The sequence below is a fragment of the Chamaea fasciata genome, unplaced genomic scaffold (genome assembly GCF_029207755.1).
Source record: "Chamaea fasciata isolate MVZ Bird 193981 ecotype frontalis unplaced genomic scaffold, bChaFas1.0.hap1 SCAF_23, whole genome shotgun sequence".
NCBI classification, from domain to species: Eukaryota; Metazoa; Chordata; class Aves; order Passeriformes; family Sylviidae; genus Chamaea; species Chamaea fasciata.
This window is the reverse complement of record NW_027094108.1, coordinates 672413-690876: the sequence shown is the minus strand read 5'-3', so window position 1 is coordinate 690876 and position 18464 is coordinate 672413. Positions and strand designations below refer to the sequence as shown.

General features: G+C 52.3%; 1 protein-coding gene across 5 annotated transcripts in view; it reads left to right on the top strand.

The window, feature by feature from the left end:
- The first annotated feature begins 1342 nt into the window (after positions 1-1342).
- The window catches only part of PIK3CD (phosphatidylinositol-4,5-bisphosphate 3-kinase catalytic subunit delta), a 37012-nt gene continuing 19890 nt past the window's right edge, over positions 1343-18464 (top strand). Inside the window, exons 1-3 of one of the 5 annotated variants that reach the window (XM_066202942.1) lie at positions 7900-7953; positions 10722-12185; positions 15093-15301. The gene's annotated coding sequence lies outside the window, so the exon portion shown is untranslated. Of the gene's footprint in view, positions 1486-7899; positions 7954-10721; positions 12186-15092; positions 15302-15477; positions 15628-18395; positions 18414-18464 lie in introns of those variants that run through there. The other 4 variants (XM_066202943.1, XM_066202945.1, XM_066202944.1 and 1 more) reach the window with 4 other exon arrangements.

Genomic DNA, 18464 nt, shown 5'->3' with positions numbered 1-18464 from the left:
CGTCCCACTCCTGCCCGCCCCCAGTTTGCATTTGGGGGGAATTGGGGTTTTGTTGTTGGACCGCGCTCCTCCACTGCTCTGACCGTTTGCATTTGGGGGGGAGCTGGGGTTTTGTTGTTGGAGCCTCCAGGCAGGCTGAGAGGGAGCTGCAGCACCGAGCAAGGGATTCGGCACCGCGCGTCTGAAAGCGCACGAGGAATCCTGCACAGGCCAGTCCTCGCCTCCTGCAGGGAACTTACTTCTTTCAAGTGCCCTTAATGTATTTTGGAGCTTTTCTTTCAAGGTCTATGGAAAAGCGGTGCAGGTCTGGTTTTGGTGGCAAATACCTCCAACCAACAAACCCCAAAGATAGATAGATTAATGTGGGAAATCTTGTGGGTATGTTCTTAAAGAGGATATCTATGGGGTTTTTCATACGGGTTATTTCATGTTGTTGCTGATTATGTATGTTTGCATGCGTTCATTGTTAAGGTGTTTCTTATAAACGATGCTGTAATTACTGTGTAAGGATCTCTTCCCTTTTGATTTCAGGGGAGCAGTTTTTATGCTTTTCTCTCAAAATAAGGGTTCAGAGACAAAATATGCTTCCAGTAAGAGCCATGGTTTAGGTTCATGGGAGAGTTCAAATACTGTTACGTGAGGAGCAGCACTTGTTGTATGTTATATTAATAAAGAGTATTTCCTAAGAGCTGTGGCTTCAGAAAGTACTTCAATTAGTTTTATTCTTTTCTTGAAAGAAGGTACAAATGAAATTCGCTTTTATAGTTGTTGTTTTGTAGCTTTTATACTTAAAAAGTGATTCGAAATGTCACCTTTAAATAGCACGTACATGATGAAAACAGTGCTGGGAATACAATTTGTTTTTCCATTGCCAGGTCCAGTGCACGGAACCTCCTGAGGCGGGCCCAGTGCAGGCTGACACTCGGCCCCGGGAGGGGCTTTGCTGGGGTCTTTGGTGGTGGTTTTGCGGGTTTTTTGGTTTATTGTAGGGGGTTTTACTGGTTGTTGTTGGCTTGGTTTTGTTTGTTTTGTGGGGGGGGTGTTTGCTTGTTTTGTAGGGGTTTTTTGTTTGTTTGGGGGTTTTTGTGGGTTTGGGGGTTTTCGGGGGGGGGGGGTTGGGTTCGTTTGGGGTTTTTTTGGGGTTTTTTTTTGTTGTTGTGTATTTGTTTCTTTAGAAGAAAACCCTCTCTCGTAAATGAGTAACAGGTGTGCCCAATTCTGCAGGGCCGGGTATTAATTGTGCCCAGGTGAGCTGAGGCCGGGGCTTGTGGGCGGTGTCCCCTCGCACCTGCAGCTCGTCTGGGCTGCTGGGACCCAGCCTGTGCTCCTCCCCAGACTCGCCGCCGGGGTTTCGGGGGGACCAGGAGGGTCTCCTGCCCTGGGTGCCCCCTGCCCGGGGGTCCCCACGAGCTCTGGTCCCCCCTGTGCCTGTCCAGGGGTCATTTCTGGAGCCGCTCAGCATCCGCCCGGCCGGGAAGGACAGAGGTGAGTGGCGGCGACCATTTCTTCCCTCAGGGCTGGCGTCGGGACCCAGCTGCGGGGGCTGTCTCGGGTGTGGTCGCACCAAACGCGTGGACAAAGCTGCTTTTATCTGCCCTTAAGTCAAGGTCGCTGCTGCCGGGGTTGTTCCTCCCAAAAATAAGAGATTATAAAGTGTGTGCGAAGTGGATTTTACAGCCCGAGGTGTTTTCTGAGGGGCCCTGTGCCCGCGGCTGCCAGGGCAGCTTTGGCTTTTGCGGGCTCACAGCGAGGAATTTTTCGACCCTCTCCGCTTTCTTTGCGCTGTGGTAGCGGCGGCGGGCTGCAGGCCCAGCCCGGACAGGCGGAGCACACGAATAAAGCGCTTTTTTCCCCGGTATTGGCGGCCGCTTGCGGCCACCTGCCGCTCCAGGAGCGCCGCGCGCGGCCGCAGCCGTCCCCGCGGTGGCCGCTAGGTGGCGCGGCGGTGGCGCGGCCCGGCGGTCGGCGGCGCGGGGCTCCCCGCGGAACGCCGGCACCGGGGCAGGTGGGGCCATAAACCGGCCCCGGGGCCGCTCCGGAGGGAGCTCCGGGCAGGCTGCCCGCGGAGCCGGGGATGGCCAGCGCTGGGCGGCCCGGGGCTCCCCGCGGAACGCCGGCACCGGGGCAGGTGGGGCGATAAACCGGCCCCGGGGCCGCTCCGGAGGGAGCTCCGGGCAGGCTGCCCGCGGAGCCGGGGATGGCCAGCGCCGGGCGGCCCGGGGCTCCCCGCGGAACGCCGGCACCGGGGCAGGTGGGGCGATAAACCGGCCCCGGGGCCGCTCCGGAGGGAGCTCCGGGCAGGCTGCCCGCGGAGCCGGGGATGGTCAGTGCCGGGCGGCCCGGGGCTCCCCGCGGAACGCCGGCACCGGGGCAGGTGGGGCCATAAACCGGCCCCGGGGCCGCTCCGGAGGGAGCTCCGGGCAGGCTGCCCGCGGAGCCGGGGATGGCCAGCGCCGGGCGGCCCGGGGCTCCTCCCGCTCACCCCCTCCTATCGTTTTCCGTCAGGTGAGGAGGACTTCGTGCTGTTCCTAACGACAAGAGTAGGGACGAGTTATCTGTGGGTCTGGATTGCAGACTGTGTGTTCTTGCTGCTCCAACTGCACCGGCCTTGGCTTTTTGTCTGAGCAGGTTTGGGTAATGAGCGCCAGCCCCGGCGGCAGACGGCTCAGGCTCTTGCGCGGGTGCGCTGATGCAAATGCCACACGGGGGTAATCACTGCTCCTGCCTGCCTGCCTGCTCCGGAGGCTCCCTCCGTTGTCGGCAGGGATGGTCTCTCACAAAGGATGATTCAGAGCATTTAGACAAAGGCCCCGCTCTGAATCACCACTTGTAGGAGCGTCTTTCTTCATCAGTGATTTAAAAAGACAGAAAAATCTGAGGCTGGGAAAGCTGGATTTACCTCTGCTGGCAAAGAGAGGTGTTGGGAACCCCCTCAGGCTCCCCGCAGACCCTGCCCTGCTCCTGTGGCTGGCACAGAAAGCTGCAGCATGGGCTGCACTCGATGGTTTGCACGGTTTCCTTGGCAGCGCAGAAGTGCCGGGGCCTCTCCTGAGTTCTGCTTCCCCCTGAAAGCCGAGGGTCTTGCTTCCCTCTGGGGTTTGTGACTGCATTTAGAAAACCTGACCTCTGCTTATTTTTCTCCGAGTTATAGCCTTAGGTCAACATTCTTATAGGCTTTATAAATAAACCCCAGCCCAGCACATCCCCTTGCAATCCGAACAGAGGCTTTGGGCAGGACGAAGGAAATTCAGCGTTCCCCTTTCCCACCAGTAGATATCAGGCTGTCGAACTCTTCTCCCTTGTGTGGCCTCGTGTCTGTCCTCGCTCCGCCCTTGGTTTTAGCGATTAACAAAGGTTTTATGTGTCCCTAACAGTGGACAATCAGGACAATTTATCTGCGCGTGGTGCTGGGTTAGTACGGATGTAAAAGACTTTTGACTGACCAAACGCAAGCAGGCTGTAGGGAGGTGCGGGGTGATCTCTCCATGTGTTGATGCCCACAGCTCAGCCTGGGCTGTCACTGGCTCTGGGATGTGCCAGCTCGTTTGTGCCTTCGCCTTGAGCGCTGTCACCCTCCGTGGCCCAGGCTGTGCACGCTCATCCCACCTGTGTTCGCTCAGATTGTGGGGTGCTGCTCTCCAGAAGCGCTGGCCAAGCTGTGCGTGGTGTTTGGCTTTGTCCCGGCTTTCAGCCACGCCAGGATTCCCGAGACATTCCCCCTTTATCCAGACAGCGGATTGACATAAGCGCAGCCGTGGTTCTGTGCTGGGTGAAGCTGGGAATGTTTTTTCTGCCTTGGAAGCCGGACTGCTGGCATGTTTTTGGTGGTTTGCTTGGCCTTTGTGTCCCCTACCAGCGCTTTTGCCCCAGCTGCTGTTTCTTCATCTCCACCCTTCTAATCTCTCAGCCTCGTGTTGGAGACAGAAGAGATAAGGGTGTGGGCAATGAAGAGTCCTGCAAAACAAAAACTTTGTGCCACAATTTTCCAGCGTGGGGTGAACACAGAGAGCTGTAGACACGAGGACCTGCTGGCTCTCTTCAGTGGAGAGATGTGACTCGGAATCCTCATTCCTTAAACAATTGCATGGGCACAGAATGGAGCAAACACCTGTTTGGGCCACAGCAAATCCCAGATAAAGCTTGAGCAGCCTGCAGAATGGTCCTCAGAGGATCTTTGAGGCAGCAAATCTGAACTCTTGAGGACAGGGGGAGTTACAAACTTTTCCTTGAGGCCTAAAATGGACGTGCCCGTGGGGCAGAGTCTGATTTGAGCCGCTCCTGGCCCTGTGTGGCCAGCAGAGCCCAGGGAGCTGCATTTCCCTCTGTGGATTTCCCCTCCCGCCGAGGCTCTCCAGCTCCGTACCCAGTTTCCCGTCAAGAGCCACGCTGAGTATTTCTCATCGAGAATGCGGCCTGTGGTGAGGGGGTGGGAGGGGAAGCAGGGGGTGGGGTGAGTGCTGGGGGAGCTGGGGCTACTGCGCTTTCGTGCCTCAATCTGTATTTTCTCTCTTCTGTGCATGGCTTCCTGTTTTTTCACACCACTGCTCTTAGAAACAACAAGCTGCAAGACAGCAGGACAGGGCTGGCGGTTGGTGGCCTGGAAGAAACCCCTGGAAACACCTGCAGGAGGTCTGGGTGCGGGCTCTGGAAAAGGCAGCGTGTGTTTGTGTGCTCCCCAGGTGTGATCCTGTCCCTGGAGGTGGCTCTCCGAGGAGGAGGTTTCCTCCCGAATTTGCCCTAAACCAGGACAGGGTGCTGTGGTGTCTGTGTGCTCCCATAAACGCCCTGCTCAGGGCTGTGCCGCAGCAGAACTGGCCATTCCCTTTCCTCTTTGGGTTGTTTTCCTCGGCTGCTCTTGAATGGACAAATCTAGGATTTGCCCTGTTCTTAGGAGTCTTGTGATGATCAGTCAGAGGCACTCAGTGTCAGAATAATGCTGGATGTTGAATCACCGGTGCTGATTCCTGCAGAATCTGGGATTTTTATGCTTTGAAAGCCGCCATGCGGCCTAGGTCTGCTCAAGGGTGTGAAATGAGGAAGGATCTGGTCTGAAGTGCACCAGGGAGGAGCTGCCCTCCCTTTCCATGACCCTGGGCAGCTGGACAGCAGTGAGCTCTCACAGAAGTGGTTCCCAAACTGAGAGCCAGAGTTAATTATCATCTAAAAATTCACAAAGAACTGAAAATTCTCCAGAGCTGTGACTTCTGTTTTTAGGGGCCTGACAGTATTCTTAAAAAACCAAGAAGTTGCATTAAGAAATGTGCTGTCAGTGTAATTTCTGTGTTTACTGCCATGTTTTCTCCCCGCTCTTTTGAGAGGGGGGAAATGGCCTGTTTGACCATAAGTAAACGGCAAAACGTGAAGAAAACAGTTTAAAAATCTGTGATTCATCTTCACAGGTGAATAACTGGAAGGGTTTAGGGAGCTGCTGTCCCACGTAGGCCTGTGTCACTTCAGTATCTGACCCGTGCTCTTGTTCAGTGCTCCACGTTGGAGAGGCGGCAGCAGCCCTGTGCTCCAGTCAGTGTAATTATTGAAGAATGGGAGATTATTTTTGATCAGAAATCACTGCGTCACTGCCTCATCTGCCAGCGAGTCAAAGCTAAATTCTCCAGAAGCAGCAATTTTTGAGGGATGGAGCTCCGTGGCCCCGGATGCTTTGGTTCAGGGCATGACACAACCGGGTGTTTCTGGGATGCTGCTTCTGCTGGTGACATCAGAGCTTTGGTTTGCTGGCACGTTGCTAGGTGACTTCCAAAGCTGCTCCTCTGGATGATGATCCCTGGGCCCAGGGGAAGGTAAAGAGAGGATTGGGCTGTCCTGGCCCTGGCTACTCCCGTCGGGAGGTGGGTGGGCAGCCAACCAAAGGAGCACAGCTGCTGCAGGAGTTCCCTGCTTGCCAAACGCTGCTGCAGGAAGGAGATGAAAAACGGGGAAGATTGCATCAATTATTGAGCCTTGTAAAAATAATTAGCCAGACAACAGCAGGCAAATGGGCTGGGAGGAGAAGGAAAAGCAGCTGCCAAGGCAGAGAAAGGCAGGCCTTCACTGGGGATGGGAAGGGACAGGGAACTGGGTGAGGTGCCCCTTTAATCAGTGCCTGGGGAGAGATGACAAATAATGGATGAGCTTTGCATGCACGTTAGAGCAGGACGAGGAGGGAGGGGCATCCCCTCACTGGAGCTGCTCCCACCACAGGCTCCTGCAGGCTGAGCCCTTTTTGTGGCTTTTCAGCAGTTTCCAGTGGTGCCAGGCACGGCCAGCGATACACAGAGAGGTGAGCACAGCTGGTGCAGATGTTGGTCGAGAAGGGTTGCCTGACTCCTCCATGCAGGAATTGGTGCCAAGGCTGTAAGGGAACCGGGCAGAATGTTGTTTAGTCCAGGTTTCTAAATGACGGGAATCAATTTCCACTAGGATTCCTTTTTCTCATTCATTCTACAGTTCCTTCCAGAGCCACCAGCAGGCTCATGAATGATTTTTGCACTGTAATGGTGTGGTCTCTGATCTGTGGGCAGAGCTGTCTGCTGCGATACAAGGATGCAGTTAATAAGATTTGACAGTGAGTCTCTACTGTGTGCCGAATGTCACTTGGTCGTTGCTGATTTCACGGTGACACTCATTCATGTCCTCCAGTTTAATTCCAAGGGTGGTTCTGTTTCCCATTATGAGCCTTCCCAGCACCTCTGTTTAGAATTCAGCAGGAATCCCCTCCTTGCTCTGTAGGCTCTTGCAGGGAGATTTTTCTGCATTACCTAGGCAAATCTTTTTGGGTTTGGTAAACCTGTGATGCACACAGGCAGCACAGGAGCTACAACTGTCTTGTGTGTCAGAGGAAACAGCCTGTCACTTGGCTGTTCTTAGTCCTCCCACCAGAAATTTTTCCTTCGGTTGAGGCAACCAGCCAAAAAGGGGAGGGAAAAGGCAGCGCTGGGAGAAGCCCCTTTGCAGAGAGCACTCGGAATCCCTGGAGCTGCTGCTGTGCTCCTCTCCTGGGGAGAGCCAGCTGCACCTGTAGGAGAGGGGGATTCACTCACCCATGATAAGATCTAACAGATAATCTTAACTGAGGTAAATAAACAACTATCAGCCTAAACTTAATAGCAGAGTTCAGTTGCCTCTCTGTAATGGAAGGTTTCAGGGAAATTTCGGGGGAATTTGTGCCCATGCAATCAGAGTTACTGAGTTCTCATTCAGAGCAGAGGAAAACCTTGTATTCAGAACCAGTTGTGCTGCTGGCTGGGTTTTTTGTGTTCCCTTCCTCTATTTTTTGTGACATAAGAGAAGCAGTGTGGCTGGTTTTAATTTTCTGCTGAGACTGATCCCAAGGCAATGAGTGGGCAGCACTGCTGGGCAATTCAGTCTCCTGAGGCTGCCGGTGGAAGAAGGCCACTTCTCCCTGGGCCAGTTTGCTGGGCTCCCTCAGTCTTGGCTAACCCCCATGAGGGCAGGACATGTGTTTACCTACAAGGTCTCCAAAGCACAGCCGAGGTGACAGGCACAACCATCTGGTGATGAGCCTCAAACACCGGGCGTCAGGAAGGTGATAAAAAATTAATCAGGGTTTGATTGTGCTGTGGCAGGTCACTGCTGTCCCAAGTGGCTGAAGGGCACTGGAGGGACTTTGCTCTGTCAGCTCTCTGCTCTGCAAGTTTGTTGGGTGTTGTAATCTTCACTTTTTTTTGCAACTTAACAGGATTTCATGAGCTGGTTGTTGTCATTTGTAAGTTGAGTAGACGTTTGGCTGCCTTTCCTCCTGTGGTCAGCTGGAACCCCACAAAAGAGGTTCAGGAAGAGGAGTAGGGGAAAATGCTCTGGTGCTGTGGACTGAGCAATTCCCAGTGCCTGTGACAAATCTGTTATCACCAAACGTTCTGCCGTGCCCATTGTCAGAGGGAAGACAAAGATTCAGCAAAGATGAGAGCCGTGGGAGACAAGAGCTCAGCCACGCTGGTAAATGAGACCAGATGCCTGTATTTGTGTTTTGCCAAGAGGAGGGGAGCACTTTTCAAATCCCTGCGGGCTTCTGCTGGTTCTGATTCAGCAGTGAAAAAAAGGAGGTGTGGGTTTGGGGGGTTTGTTGGTTGGGTTTTTGCAATTTGGACCGCGGAGGGGTCTGTTCAAAGGCTCAGGTTTGCTCTGTGGGTCCTTGCAGTGCCAGAACTGAGGTGTCTGAGGAGCAGCCAGTGGTGTGGGGTCTGTCCTCACTGCTGCCGTGGCTCCCCTGGCAGGGAGCACACAGCGTGAGCAGCAGCAATCAATGCAGCTTTGGAGGGAGGGGAGAACGGTAAATAAATCATGTGCAGGGAGGAATAGTCAGGGCATGACCTGTTGGCAGGGAATGGGCAGAAAAAGCTCTGAGGGCCCCTGCGCTCCGAGAGGGCGTTTGTCTGCCCCAGGGTGGGAGCCAAGTGTGGCAGACTGGGAAATGGCACAGGGAGAGGAATCTTTCTGGTAAAGGAGAAGTCCGAGGAGGAGGAAGAATGTATTTTTAGTGTCAAAGGGCCTCTGAAATGTTGTTGCTTCTGCCACCGAAGGAATCACATGTGTAGTCAGTAGATGTATTTTTCTTGGGGGCTCCTGAGGGTGGAGAGGAATGTCTCTCAAGGCAAAGTCTTTGCAGACTCTTCCCTAGAGGGTTGAGTGAGCACCTCAGCTCCCCGAAGCACCCCAGAATGTGGGTGGTGTGTGGTCGCTCCGTTCCCAAAGTCACGGAGTGTGGCTTGGCAGCGTTGCTGTGCTGTCCAGAGCAGCACACACCTGTGGAGCTGGTGCTTATGGAAAGAGGATGCGAAGATTTCGTTACATTTTTCCATTAAATTTCCAAGACTAATTCAGAAAGCCGAAGCTGTGCTCAATCCTCTCCTTTTTGACAGTGCTGTGCACCTGGTTCTGCTGTCAGCATCCGAACATCATTCCCCTCAGGCCTGTGAGCTCTGCGGCTGTCACTGCCCTCTCCTCGCCCCTGTCATTTTGTCATTTTAGCCAGCACACTCTGCTGTGTCTCTCCCCGTGGCCTTTAGAGCAGAGCAAATTGAAAATCTGGCTCCTGGCTGCAGCTACTTTGCACCAAAACACCAAACTCCTGACTGCAGCCTCTCAAAGCACCAAACAGAAAGTGGGTAGGAGGAAGGAAGTGAGAGGTTGAGTTTTTTCCTGTTGCAGGTAGCAAGGAAATAAAATAGGAAATTCAATGCAAAGTGATCATCTTGCTGAGCCCCCCCAGCAGCACAGGCTGCAGGTGCTTTGTGGCTGCTTTTGTCTGGTGGTTTATTCCTCTTTGTGTCAGGGTGAGAGCTGGACTTGAGCTCCACGTGGTGCTGCAGAGCAGAGACCCAAGGCCCTGTGGACAGTACTGACATTTTCCCTGCCAGAATTCCAGGGGAGTGCTGTGAGCTGGGCATACTAATACAGACCTGGTGAGAATGGAGTTGTATCAAATCCAGTCCAAGGTCTTCACGATTTTCCAGCCCAGTGAATGAGTGGTTGTACGGGCTCTGTGGTTTGTGTTAGCTTGCTGCCGCTCTGTGAAAATGAAAAAACCTCTTGGGTGCTCAGTGCCTGCTGCTGCTGAGAGGGGAGACCCACCCGCCCAGACCTGGCTGCTGCTGTGGTTTGAATTATTATACTCTCATAATAAACAATGCAGCTTTTTACTTTATTCTTTGAGCCTTGCTCGCCCCTGTAGCACATAATCCAAGTGTTTAACATAGTCAGTTCTTGTCCTGCAGTTTCCCAGTCCTGCTTCTGTGTAGGCTGGCTGGACTGTTCCCTTCTGTGAAATACATCTTCTCTGTAAATATTTTTAAAGACTTAACAAAAACAAACATTATCTATTTCTAGACCGAAATTTGAGGACAAAAATTTTGCTCTTTCCCGCTTCTGAAAAGAATTTGTTTTTCCTTCATCAGTGTTCCCAGGGTAAAAGTTGTTACCTCCAGCTATGTAAATGAGTCTTCATCAATATGTCTCAGGTGGAAATTCCCCTGTATGCAATCGGAAATTTTCCTCCGGTAACAGTAAAAATAATTTTCTTTCAGCCAGAGCCATCTTTCATTTCTTAAAAAAAGAAGAAAAATTCCATTCACATTCCTTTTCTCCTCGTTGTCACTGATGACTCATGCAATGGCCTTTGCTACTTATTTCTGACTCTTAAGTGATTTTTCAGGTGGCTGCTAAAAAATTCTTAAAGCATTTGTCACTGGCATCTGCCTCACTTGCTAACATGATACATGTATTCTGATTTTTATGCAGAGAGTGTATTTGTTTGGGTTCTGAATCTTGCTTAGTTTGGAATATACATTTTAGATGTCAAATGAAGCTAAACAAACAAAACCCACTGAAATACAACAAACTCTGGACTTTCTGCAAAATATTTAGCACAAGCAGGCACCTGCATCTGTCTTCAGAGTGCAGCCACCCACACACGAGCCTGCGAGATCCGGTCTGACTGGAAACAATTAATAAAGACCCCCAAAATTCCCAAACGGGATCAAGGGCTTTCTTTTTAGCACTGTGACTTTATCACTGAGGTTTTGTGAACTTGAACCGTGCTTCTGAGTGTGGGAAGACTGGGTGCTGCCTTCCTTCTGGTAGCAAAGAAAAGGATTCAGAATCCCCTAACAGTAATTTCAAGAATAAATAGCGTGGTTTAGTTAAATAGGCAGTTGCAATTCATAATGGAAATTGGTGGTTTTAAAGATCACTCGCTTGTATTGCAGAAAAAAAAGAAAACAAGAGAAAAGAAAGTTGTTTGTCCCCCCTGAAGAACAGATAGTCCAAAAAGGGACGGAGCTTCTGGCCATCTGTGTTTGACGTTTTTTAGTTTTGTATCAAATACCCATCCTCAACGGGATGAGTGGCGTTCCCTGGGAGGGGGAAATGCTGCGTTTGTGTGGCCGTCACGCTCTGAGGTGACAGGAGCGTGGTGTGCTGTGACAGCCACACTCTGAACGTGTGCAGCACCACCAGCTGAAGACCCCGGACGAGCTGTGCAAACAGCAGAGCTTCCCAAAACGCCCTGTGGAGCACAGAGGAACATTCCCAGAGCTCTGCATTCAGGGAAACGCGGCACAGTGGAAGCTGTGACCCTGGCACCGGTGTGAGGAGCAGAACACGAGCCCCTCACCTGCCCTTGAAGCCTCGGCTTTTCGCAGCAGCCTCTGTAATCTTGCTGGGCATTTTTGTTTATTTATGGGGTTTTTTTTCCCCAAACAATTTTGTGTTATGTTTTTGCAGTCAGTAACTCAAAGTATCCCTGCCAGAGCTGTAGCCCCACGTTCCTTGCAGGACTGGGTCAGGAGCATCTCCTCCTGTCCCACATCTGGTCGATCCCTTCCCACAGCCCGCACAACTTGCCTTTTCCCTCAACACTAAACTTCGGCACGGGCAGAGATTATAACTCAGAAATTCTGATGAAGAAACAACAAGGAGGCACCAAACAAACCCTTCTGCTTTGTTTTGACAACTGCGAAGTGGAGCTGCCTCCAGGGATTATTCTCCTGCTGAAGTCCTGGGGTGCTGCTGATGGCCAGGACGGGAATCTCAGCTGCCACTGCAGCTCCCTCGGGTCGTGTCTTGTTATATTTTTGCCCTGCAAACGTTTATGGGGGATCCGGAGAGGAACAGGTTGTTCTCAAGTCTGCAGTATCCTTCATTTAAATACATAGTCACACAAATAAAACAATGTTTTTGTCCGGGCAAGGACACCAAACTAGGCCGCTGTGGCCTTCAGCGAGAGAGCTGAGTGTCTTTATCATCATCCTCCCTTCTCTCTGTCATTTTGGGGTCGCAAGATTGACACCATTTCAGAAGCTTTTTGAACAAACAGACTGCTCAGGTCCTTGGATCCCCCCCCTAATACTTCACCGTCAGCTCCTTTCAGCCTGTGGAAGGCTTTTGCTTGGTGGCATTTCTGTTTGAATGCACGGTCATCGAAGAGAAAAACGTGCTGAAGCTTTGTTGTGGTTTTAGTCTCTGAAATCTCTCTTGTGGCAACATCAACAAGTAAACTGCGGCCTTGTTCCTGAAAGAAAAACAACTGAGACTACAACCACAGTGTCCTCAGCTGTCCCAGAGCCTGAGCTGTGGAGTGGCCGCCCCGTTTGTGCGCGGGGCAGTGTCAGTGTCCAGAGGAGCTTGCTGGAGTGTCGGTGGACAAGAGAGGGAGCAGCCGTGCTTTGGGGGTGGGTGAAGGGTGTCTGTGTCAGGATGTGACAGGTTAGGGGTGTGCGGAGTGCTCAGTGCAGGGAGCACAGCTGGGGGCTCGGGGAGCCCTTGACCCTGTTCCTGTGCTCTGTGAGGTGCGGTTACAGAACTTTGTGCAGTTTACCCTAATTCTCCTAATGTCGTGGATGTTGCTTACTTGCAAGAGGACCTGGGTGCCCCAAACATTTATATATGTATGTATGTATGATGTGTGTGTGTGTAAATAAATCTTCAAAGCCTGTGGCAGTATAATATTATTCTATATATTATTATCATATAATATAGTATTACCCTTTATATTATTATTATTATATATATATAAAATATAGTATTATCCTATATATTATTATTCTATATGTATAGTATTATTCTATATATTCAGTATAGTATTATTCTAGAGCACAGAGAGCTTTTGTGTCACGTGTCACAAAAAGAAACAGTGACTTTTAAATGCTGGAGCAGTTTGGTTTGGCCAGAGGATTTTCTGGGCAAGGGCTGTGGCCCGTGGCTATGCTCAGGCAGGTGAGCCCCACTGCCAGCCAGCATCCCTCAGTGCCGCACGCTTTGGGGTGGCTGGGATCCCATTTCAGATCTTGTTGCAAAAAGAGAAAAGAAAATTTAAAAAAAAAGCAAACAAACCCCCGATCTGATGAGTTTTAGGTGCAGGCGAGGTCCCAGCCCGGCGCGGTTTCCCCGCTGAGCACTGCTAACCCTGAGCAGGTCTAACCACAGCAGCAGAGAGTCTCAGCCCTCCCCACGCTGCTCAGGCTTCCTGTGTGCCTCATGCACAATGAAATGCAGCAATTTGTGGGTGTTTGTTTGTTTGTTTGTTTGTCTGTCTGCAGCTGAGGGATGAGGGAGACTCTTCTGGCCCCGTCTGGAGGCAGGGAAGACACCTGCAGAAGTGTCACTGTTCTCTACCTCTGCCCACATCTCTGTGGTTTGGGACCCAGCAGGGCAGTCAGGGTGTCTGTCTCTCTGGGTGGAAGCATTCTTGATGGGTGACCCTGTAAATACCAAGGTGTTGTGGGTTTGTGCCTGGTTGTCATCCTCTCACCTGCCGCGTCTCCTGTAAAAGCTGGCCATGTCCCATCTGCAAGCATTGGCTAAATTTCCTGAGAGGGGGCAGCGGTGAAGGTTAGGCTGGGGTCTGCGTCGTTCCCCGAGCGGGACAAGGCACCCCCTGAGTCAGCAGCAGTGTGGAATTGTGTGATTCTGCAGATTCCCCAGATTAAGTGACATGGAGCACAAGCCCACAGGCAGCAGGAGAGCTGAGAACACAAAATTAACCTTTCCGAGGTTTGTGAACAATCTGGGTGAAAGTAAACCAGGCTGGCACGGAGTGGGGATGGTCTTGGTGAACTGGCCTTGCATGTCCCTCACGTCAGGTGGAATAATGCCATTTGCCCTTCTTAGCAGTGTTCTCCCTAAGTGCATTAGCCCTGGTTGGTGCTCAGTAACACAGAACAAAAACAACTAAGTAACCTTCCCTTCTGCTCTTCCTGGGGGTCTCAGATCTTAAACTTGGCAGGCTGCGGCTTTTTTCTCTGAGTTCCTTTTCCCCCTCCCTGCAGTTTCTGATGTCCAATTTCTCACAGGCCATGTGGACAAATGCCCTGCTGGTGCTCAGGACAGCTGTACGTGTGAAAGTTGGATATGATGGATAGAAAAGCTGTTGAAAAGGGGGAAAAAAAAAACAAACCAGAACAGAAACCAGAATTCCTGTAAACAGTCTGTTAAAAATATCGTCAACACATGTCAGACCTGATGATTTAAAATAGACAATTTCTGAGCGTTAAAAGGTCACATGGAGACGCGATAGGAGATTCAAATGGAGTTGAACAATGAACGTTTCAACAGTCACATCTTGTACTGTTGGCAAGATATCTGTGTTGCCAGCTAGTTATGTTCGGGGGGGGGGGGGGGAAATGAGTCAGATTGCAAGAATAATGAGCTTTTCTTGGATGATAACATAGAGAGGGGGGAAAAAGAATTTATACCTTAATGACATGACTCTGGTAGCAAAAGCTTTAGGAAAAATGGTGATTCTGGGAGTCATAAAACTCCAGGACCAGTTGAGGTGACGCAGTAGCACAAACCATGCGCTGTACCAAGGTTGTTTGTTTCCATGCGTGGCAGTGAAATAATTAAAATCACAAAATCACATTCCCAATATTTTCTCATTTGTGACCCAAAGTACAGCCGGCATTTCAGAGGAGATGTGTGAAAAGAGGGAGACTTTTCAGATGAGCACATGGTCTTTGAGTATCTAATTGCTGCTGAAAATTTAATGAGACAGAGAGGAATGATTGTCTTTGAGCACGGGAAACATTCCTTGTCTCCATCTGCTGCTGCTTTGGAACCACTAATTTCCCCTGACAGTTGGGAGAGCTGCACTGAGCAAAGGGTGATGGAGCCCCGAGGGGTGGGAGAAGTGCCTGAGCCTTGGGCGACTGGTGGGATGAGACTCTGCACAGGGTTTGGTGCCGGGGTGGGCTTCCCCTGCAGTCCACGGACCTGCACAACAGGTTGGGGAGAGAAAAAAAACGAGTGGATAACCCTGTGTGTCCTTGGCATCGAGCATTTTAGGGAGTGCTTGGTCCCTCTCCCATGATTAGCGAATGGAAGTGGAGCACCAGCCGTGTTAAAACCTGCTCCTGCTTTGTATCCACGGGCACCTTGCCTGCCTCGGAGCTGTTTCTTCTCATCCCCCAAATCCACTGGACTCTGCTTTGGGATTTGGGGTGTTCCCCGTCCTTATTGCCCACTGAGAGCACTCTGCAAGTACCACCAGGGTCCCTCCCCTTCTCTTTGGGGCTCTCTCCTTCCCTCCTACAGCCCACATCTTTTCCCTTTAAATGCTCTTCTCCCTCTGTTTCTCCCAGACTCGGTGTCAGCCAATTCCTGTGGTTTCCCCAGTTTTCCAGCTGAAGACAGAACACTTGTACGACTGAGGCTGTCAAAGGAGCGCTTTCCAGGAAAGGAGCGGATCCCAAACCAGTTTACATCTCCTGCGAGGGCAGTTTCTCACAGAGATGCGGACGCAGGAGCTGCCTTCGGTGTCGCGCTGTTTGTCGCTCGGCCCTGCGGCTCGGTATGTGCCTCGGGGCGGCCGCCAGTGCGGCAGAGGGTGGCAGCCACGTCATGCTCGGGACACTCGGCTGCCAGCAGCGTCCATCCCTCCCTCCATCCCTCCCTCCATCCATCCCTCCCTCCATCGCCGCCGCGGCCGCCGCCTCCCTTCCCTGCCGGCATCTCCCGGTGCCTGCGGAGCGGAGCGGGGCCGGGGCGGGGCGGGAGCGGCGGGCGGAGCGCGGCCCCATCGCCGCCCGTGCCCGCCGCCCCTCCGCAGGCGGGGCCGGAGCGGGGCCGGAGCGCGGGAGCCCCGCAGCCCCCGGGACCCCCGGGCCGCCGGCGCAGGTGAGCGGGGAGCGGGGCCGGGGGCTCCGGGCCGCGCCGCGGGGCTCGGCCGGGGCCGTCTGCGGCAGAGGCCGGCTCCGCTCGGGCGCCCTCAGCCAGCGGCGCCGCTGCTCGGGAGGAGCGCTTTGCTCCGTGGAGAGCGGGGCTCTGCGGAGCCGCGGGGATGCGCGGCTGGGGCCGCCCTTGGCGCTGTGTCCCCCGCGCTGGTGGCAGCGCTGGGCTCGGTGTGTGGATGGATGGCTGGTAAATGGATGGGTGGATAAACGGATGGCTGGTAAATGGATGGGTGGGTAAATGGATGGGTGCATGGCAGGCAGCGGCTGCTGTTTTGGCCGGTAACCACTCAGCAGCAGCAGCAGCAGCTGCCGGCCCAGCCCGCGGGCTGCTGCCGATCTCAGGTGCTGCTGATCTCAGGTGCTGCTGCTGGTGTCTCTGCCCGGCCTCTAGGGTGGGTTGGGCACATGGCGCGTTGTCACCGCGGTTGTTACTCCGGGCTTGGGGAGAGCCAGCACCTGGTCATCCAGACCTTCCCTGGGGTAGGCTTGTGCTGCCTGGCTCAGCTGTTCACCGCCGTGTGTGTTTCTGCTGTGGGCTGGCTTTGGGTGGTGTTTTCGGCAGGGCACGGGGAGCCCTTTAGGAGCACCCAAGAGGGAGTCTCGAACATGGCGCACTGTGTGTGTCTGAGATGGGAACCTGGAAGTTGAATGTCGTGATAGAAGTCATTAGAAACGCATGACTTGTTTTTTGTTTTCATCAACAAGATAGGCTCGGGTTTCTGGTGCTGTGGAGCCGTTGGGAACAGTGGAAAAAGCCTAATTTGAGCAACTTGTTCAGCTGGAAGCTTTCGTTTATCACAACTTCCTCCAGCTCCCAGGCTCTGCCTATGTTAGCAGTAACAGCAAGGGTGCAAGGATCTCACATCACTTTGCCAGCATTTAAGAGTTACAACACCCCTCATGAGTTACAGACTGTACTTGTGCATGTGAGAAAGCTGAAACACGGAGGAGTTTGTTGTTTGATGTCGTGCAGCAAACAATCGTCAGGTTTGGGAACGGAGCTGTGCACAGTGTTGGTTTTCAAGCTTTTGCTTTAACCACTGAATGTATGGTTTCCCACCATGTAGTTCCTCAGGCAATACTGTGAACTTGCCTCTGAGGTGATTGAAAGTTTCCACCAGAGAAAGGTTCTTGAGTCTCCCGTCAGATGCTTTTCTCTCTCTCTGCCTCTCTCTCAGGTGATACTGTTTTACTCCCAGAATGATGAATGGCTTTACAATTCTCTTTCCCTTAAGTTGCTTTGCCTGAACTCCTCTTTCCTTCCCTCTGGCTATTGCTTCTGGTTGGATCTGAGGTTCTGCTGAGCTTGAATGATGGTGCATTGCTCTGATGCTCTCCTGGAGCTGGGAGCCCCAAAAACTGCAGCCTGTTTTTATCACCACATGAACATTCTGCTTTCCTATCTCTTCTCTTGCTGACAACCCCTTTCATCATCAGCCCTGCACACAAACAAGGTTATCCCCAGTGCAGATCACATTAGTGTACTTCTGCTTCCATTACTTTCCCTGTGAGCCTGGTTTGTGGGAGTGTGTGTAAGGTGGGCACTGAACAGTTTAAAAGCTCAAAGGAGTCTTTATTTCATTAAGGAAAGGGCCCAGGCCAAGGGATTCTTTAGCCCCAGTGGCTGTTTAAAGCTTGATCCGTGTAGTTTCCACACAACCAGAGCACTTCCATGGGAGGTGGGGAAAAACCTGGAGAAATCTGTTCAGTTTCTCAAGGCAAAGGGGAGGAGGGAAGTCAGGTGGTGCAGGAGAACCCATCTATGCAGAGCTTGCCTCGTGTAAGAACTGTCACACTGCATCAGATCTGAGCTCCAACAAGTAGAACATTCTGAATTTAGCAATGGGGAGAGACTTGGTAAATGATGTATTAGAGAGGATGAAAGTCCAGAGTTATTCTTCCTTTGGTATATTCGTGCCAGGTTCTGTTGGAAAAGTCCTGCATCCTCTAAATCAGGGAGTTTGGAAAGACAAGGTGTTGAGCTTGAACTGCTATTGTAGTGCTCCTGGCTTAGACAGGTACTCCGTGTTCTCTGGGACGTGGTGCCGGATAGAAATCCTCAGCAGAAGGAAACACCTCAGCCATTGCTGTGTCTCTGTCCCTGCCGGTCAGTAGAGCTGTGGTGGTTTGCTGATTTAGCCTGAGGTAGCAGACACACCAGATGTCACCTGCTGTTTTTATTGTGGATGAGCAGAAAACAAGGCCAGCTTGTTTTGCTTTATTCAAACTTGTAAACCTTTCCTCCTCCCCCTTTGCTCCCCTCCCTGCAGGCCCAGGGGTGGTTTGTGGTCTCTCTCTATCCGGTGCCAGGGTGATGCAGCCTCTGTGCTGAGGAAGCAGGACAGATAAAACATAGCTCATGTTTCTGGGAATCCTGACCTCACTGCTGACAGGGAAGTGGTGTGCTCCAGGACCTGGCAGATAAGATGCTGAGCTCCTTGTGCTGAAGCCCAGGGCTGGCTCCTGAGGAGCTGCCAGCAGGACTTTGTGGTTTGGGAATCAGCAGCACTTAGCTCAGCTTCTTTCAGAGTCTCTACACCCACAGCTGCAGAGCTGTATTTGAAGTTGTGAATGGGGAAATTTTGTGCTGGTTTCATGGGCTGAGGAGAAGGGACACAGGCTTGCTCAGGGCTGAGTTTGGAGCCGTGGCTGTGGGGGCACCTTCCAGGCTGTGCCACTGGGATGCTCCTCTGCTGACCTGACAGAAAAACTCTGTGAGAGGGAATTGAGGTGAGCTGGTTTCTCTGCTGGGGTGGTTGGAGAGAATTAGTTAGAGGCACT